We start from the raw sequence: 6,002 nt of genomic DNA, 5'->3' as shown, positions 1-6,002 counted from the left end.
CCCCCACAGGAAAGAGTCACCATTTCCTCACAAGTTTAGTCCAGAGTTCTTTTCAGGGTCTCAGTGAATCTGAACAATATATATTCAGGCCTGAGCAGTGTCATGTTCTGTCTCATAAATAAGAGTAGAAGTAGGTCCTCTAATTCCAACTCATTCATCTGTTCGGTTTCTAACACTTTTCCTCAGAGACAACACGATTAACCCTTGGAAAGGCTCTTCTTCTCATTAGCATGATATTACTGGCCTTGTCTTTTAGTAATAAACTACCTTCTCCCCTGTTAGGTTGCTGGCAAGGCATTCTCCTATCTGGGTCCTGGTACTAGTTGGCTTTGGTTTTTATCTTTGGTTCCAGGAAGGAATGGCTTCAACTCTGATTAAATGTATTTACACAGCTGATTACATTCTTTGGATTCTAGGTCTTTCTTGGACAGACAGAGTGGGAGGAGTATGGCAATACATTCCATCTAAAAAATGGTTTCTAAGTTGTAAACTACAGTGGGATGTCCTGCCAATCTCTATCAGCATCAAACAGCACTTATTAAATATACACGGTGCCCAGAGATTCATACATGATGTCAGGAGGAAGGTTACTGAGTGCCTTCTACCAGGCTCTTGAAAGAGTATATAGAAAAGTATTTTATAATCTAAGAGGTTAATCTAACATCAATAAATATTAGATAGTGAAAGAATCTCATAGAGTCATAGACAAAGACATAACCATCTCCTCATCTTAAAAATTTGCATGGCTCCTCAAATTAAGTAAAAGTTCCTTAGTTTGGCATGAAAGGCCCCTGCTCTGTCCTACCTTTTCTTTTTCATTTACAGTATCTCTATAGAAGCATTGTCCAACGGAAATACAATGCAAGCCACATATGCAATTTTATTTTTTCTTGTAGTCACATTTGAAAAATAAAAAAGTAAATTAATTTTAATAACGTATTTCAGCCCTGACCAGTTTGGCTCAGTGGATAGAGCGTCGGCCTGCGGACTGAAGGGTCCTGGGTTCGATTCCAGTCAAGGGCATGTACCTTGGTTGTGGGCACATCGGCAGCTGGTTGATGTTTCTCATCAGTGTTTCTAACTCTCTATCCCTCTCCCTTCCTCTGTAAAAAATCAATAAAATATATTTAAAAAAATAATGTATTTCATTTAACTGAATATATGTAGGGAGCGGCTCTAGAGTTACGCCTCAGAATGACCTGTGGCAGAGCCACAAACAAGTCCCAGCTGAGAGGGCAGAGCCTTCTTAGCATAATTAATCTTGACCTTATGGCCGCCCCCTAGATCCTTCCTAGGTAGCTAATGGGCTGTGGGAGGTGCAGCAAGTGCTGCCAAAACAAGTGAAATTCACAAGAACATTGTAACTATGTTGACCACTACCTTGTTTTTCTCTGACTATAAAATAAAGCCTCAGCTTGCTGGCTGGATCCTTCTCTGTGGCCTCATCCAGGCATAGGAGATCCACTGAGCCCCGCTATATTCTCTTTGTCTGTCTTTTCTTTACTCCTTCACTGCCCTCCCCCTCAAGCTCACCGAACCCTTGGCTGTGCTGGCACAGCACAAATATATGAAAATATTATAATGTTAATATATAATCATTACCTAAAAATGTTAGAAATATTTTAGATTTGTTTTTGTAGGAAACTTAAAACTTGGTGTGTATGTTACAGTTACAGCCCATCTCAAGTCACACTAGCCACACTGCAAGTTCTCAAAAGCCACATGTGGCTAGTGCTGCTGCATTAGACATCGCAGGTGATCTGCACCCAGATTTCCTCATGCTTTGTGCACTTGATCTTTGTCTCCTTTCCTTTGTGCTCTGCTACCATGCAGACTTTCCCCTGTAGGGCCTAGAACTGAAAAAAAAATGCAGTTTGATTCCAGACTTAAGCTCTTTTGTTTTTAAATTGGGAAACATAACACATGCATGGAAAAGTGTATAAATAATAAATATACAGTCCAATGAATTATTGTAGAGCCCACAACAGTATGACCACTATCCATATCAAGAAATAAGAGATTTGTAGAATTCCAACCCACTGCTTCTTCCTAGTCTCAATCCCCTCTCCTGCTTAGAGGTAGCCATTAACCTTTTTATGGTAACTATTTCCTTGCTTTTTACAGTTTTAGCACCTAAGCATGCATTCTTTATTCATGTTTTTGAACTTTATAAAAATGGAGTAGCCCTGGGTGATTAGCTCAGTTGGTTAGAGCATTGTTCCTGATATGCCAAGGTTGTGGGTTGCGTCCCTGATCAGAACATGTACAAGAAACAACCAATGAATGTATAAATAAGTGGAATAACACATCAATGTTTCTCTCTTTCTCAATCAATAAAAAAATTTTAAAATGGAATGAACATTAGGTTTTTGACTCATCTTAAATTGTTGTATGTAGTTTGTTCATTTTGTTATATTCCATTATACAACTATATCACAATTTACCCATTTTGTTGCTGATAGAGGAAATTGGGTTGTTTATAATTTTTAGCTACAACCACATTCTTGCACCTACATCTGGGTGCATACGAGCATGGCTTTCTTGGGGCATATACCTGGAAATCACATGCTGTAGCATCTCTTGGCTTATGTCCAACTTCTATATATATAAAAGCCTAAGCAACTGGTTGACTGGTTGCTGTGACACACACTGACCACCAGGAGGCAGATGCTCAATGCAGGAGCTTCCCCCTGGTGGTCAGTGTGCTCCCACAGCGGGGTGGGAGATGAGTGGGAGTGGGGCCCATCCCTGACTTGGGCTCCTCTGCAGCTGCCTGCTGCTTCACACACTACTACATCCCTCGGGGGATGTTGGACTCCTGGTTTTGGCCTGATTGCAGGGATCGGGTTGAAACCGGCAGTCCGACATCCCCTGAGGGGTCCCAGATTGCGAGAGGGTGCAGGCCAGGCTGAGGGACCCCACCAGTGCACGAATCCATGCACTGGGCCTCTAGTTAGTATATAAGGCCAAACCATGTTCAAACTGCTCTATTAATATATTCTCCCTACAGTAAAGTGAAAATTCCCATTGCTCCACTCTTGGGTCAACACTTGTAATTGTGAGTCTTTTTCATTTTAGCCATTCTGTTGGTTGCATAGTATTGTCTTAGTATCATTTTAATTTACCTGTTTTCATATGAGATTGATACTTTTTCATGTTTACTGGTTATTTGGATTTCTTCCTCAGTGATGCGCCTGTTTAAATATTTTCCTTATGTTTGTGGTACTTTATATATTCTTAGTTATATATGCTGTACATTTTTTTCAGGTTTATTGAGAGATAATTGACATAGAGCTCTGTATAAGTGTAAGGTGTACAGCAATAATGCTGTAAATTTTTTATTCAACTCTGAGACTTGCTTTTTAACTCTTTTAATGGTGTCATTTGATCAAAGTAACTCTTGCTCTGGCCGGTTTGGCTCAGTGGATAGAGCATCAGCCTGCGGACTGAAGGGTCCTGGGTTCGATTCCGGTCAAGGGCATGTACCTTGGTTGCTGGCACATCCCCAGTGGGGGGTGTGCAGGAGGCAGCTGATCGATATTTTTCTCTCATTGATGTTTCTAACTTTCTATCCCTCTCCCTTCTTCTCTGTAAAAAAAATCAATAAAAATCTATTAAAAAAGTAACTCTTAAATATTAATGTAGTCATATTTATCATTTCTTCTACTATATAGTGCTTTTTGGATTAGTTTAAAAGTCTGTCCCCTACTCTTGAGGTCATGGACATGTGCTCCAATTTTATCTTCTAAGCTTTATTGTTTTGCCTTTCAAATTTATGAATATTTCCCTAGCTGGTTTGGCTCACTGGATAGAGCGTCAGCCTGTATACTGAAGGATCCCAGGTTCGATTCTGGTTAAGGGCACGTACCTCCATTGCAAGCTTGATCTCAGGTTTAGTTGGTGTGTGTGTGGGAGACAACCAATTGATGTGTCTCTCTTACATCTCTCTCTCTCTCTCTCTCTCTCTCTCTCTCTCTCTCTCTCTCTCCCTCTCTCCCCCCCCCTCCTTTCCACTCTCTCTAAAAATCAATGGGAAAATATCCTCAGGAGAGGATTAAGAAAAAAAATTATGAGTATTATCCACCTGGAATTGATTTTTGTGTGTAATTTAAAAAACTCATTTTAATTTTTTTCTTCCAAATGAAAATCTATTTGTCTTAGCACCAATTATTGAAACCCATTCTTTAGGCATTTCTCTGCATCATCACCATGGCAACATAAATCGCATTTCCAAGTGAGATCTTCTGGACTCTATTCAGTTCCATTGGTATATTTGTCTATCTTTGATCCACTAACACACTGCCTTAATTATTAGGGCTCTATAATAAAGCTTGATATCTATCTTCCTTCTCTTTCTTTCATTATTCTTCCTCATTAATGATGGTGTTTGCTCTTTCATAAAATTTTAAATTGATTTGTTAAATTTTTCTGCCACACACAAACCGATTGAGATTTTATTTGGAATTGCACTGGATTTACAGATAAATTTGGGAAGACTTGACATCTTTCAGTATTGATGTTTTCAATCTGTGAACCTATTATCTCTTATTTGTTCAGGTGTTCTTCAATGTTTCAAAAAATGTTTTCTTCATACAGGTTTTGCATTATTCCTAGGTATTTGATATTTGTTTTAAGCTATTGTAAGTGGTATCTTTTTTATTTTTTGTTTTTATTTATTTTTTTATTGATTTCAGACAGGAAGGGAGAGGGAGATAGAAACATCAATGATGAGAGAGAATCATTGATTGGCTTCCTCCTACACACCCCCTACTGGGGATCAAGCCTACAACCCCAGCATGTGCCATTGTTTGGAATCAAACCCGGGACCCTTGAGTTCACAGGCCTACACTCTACCCACTGAGCCAAGTTGGCTAGGGCATAAGCGCTATCTTTAAAAAATGGAAATTGTTTTTCCTAGAATATAGAAATTTTTTTTAAACTATATTTTTATTGATTTCAGACAGGGAGAGAGAGCTGGAAACATCAGCGATGAGAGAAAATCATTGATTGGCTGCCTCCTGTAGTTGCCATATTGGGGATCTAGTCTACAACCCAGGCATATGCCCCCACCGGGAACTGAATTATGACCTACTGATTCTAGGTCTATACTCAACCACTGAGCCATGCTGGCTGGGCGAAATCATATTTTTAAAAAATCATATTTAGTCCTAGTCGGTTTGGCTCAGTGGTTGGAGCCTCAGCCTGAGGACTGATCTGTTGAAGGCTCCAGACGTGCAGCAACCAAATGATGTGTTTCCTTCACATTGCTTTTTCTCTCTGACTCTCTTCCTCCCTTCCACTCTCTCTAAAAAGCAATGGAAAAATTAGCTTTGGATGAGGATTAACAACAAAATAAATAAATAAATAAAAAGATTTATTAACCCTGTTAAATTTATTAGTTTTATCAATTCATCTGTAGATTCTTTCGGATTTGCCACACACAATTTTATCACCTGTGAAGAATAACAGTTTTGTTTCTTCCTAGTAAACCATTTACTTTTCTTGCCTTACTCCACTGGCTAAGGACATTCAGGGACAATATATGTAGCTCACTTTTTTTAAAAAAAAGATATTTTTCTTGATTTCAGAGAGGAAGGGAGAGGGAGAGAAACATCAATGATGCAAGGGAATCATTGATTGGCTTCCTCCTGCACACTCCACACGGGATGGAGCCCACAACCCGGTCAGGTTCCTAGGTGGATGCTCAACCACTGGGCCACGCCGCCGGGCTGTAGCTCACTTTTAATCACTACAAAGTCCTTTTGCCTCAAACCAACAGCTTTGGAATTGTTGGTTCCCTGCTGCAGGGTCAGGAGTAAGAAGCCCACACTCCTTTTCCAGCGTCTGCAGAGAGAAAGGCAGAGTACGCCTCTCTAAACATTCTTCCAATCCGGAAGAAGGAGCGGGCCGGCCCTCTGGTTGCCACGCAACGGCGTCGTCCTGACCCGAAGTCGGTGCCTGCGGGCTCGGGGCACGTGCCGCCTCTTCTGCATTCTGGGACT

This window comes from Myotis myotis, unplaced genomic scaffold (genome assembly GCF_014108235.1).
Source record: "Myotis myotis isolate mMyoMyo1 unplaced genomic scaffold, mMyoMyo1.p scaffold_m19_p_11, whole genome shotgun sequence".
Lineage (NCBI taxonomy): Eukaryota > Metazoa > Chordata > Mammalia > Chiroptera > Vespertilionidae > Myotis > Myotis myotis.
Note: the sequence above shows the minus strand (reverse complement) of the source record.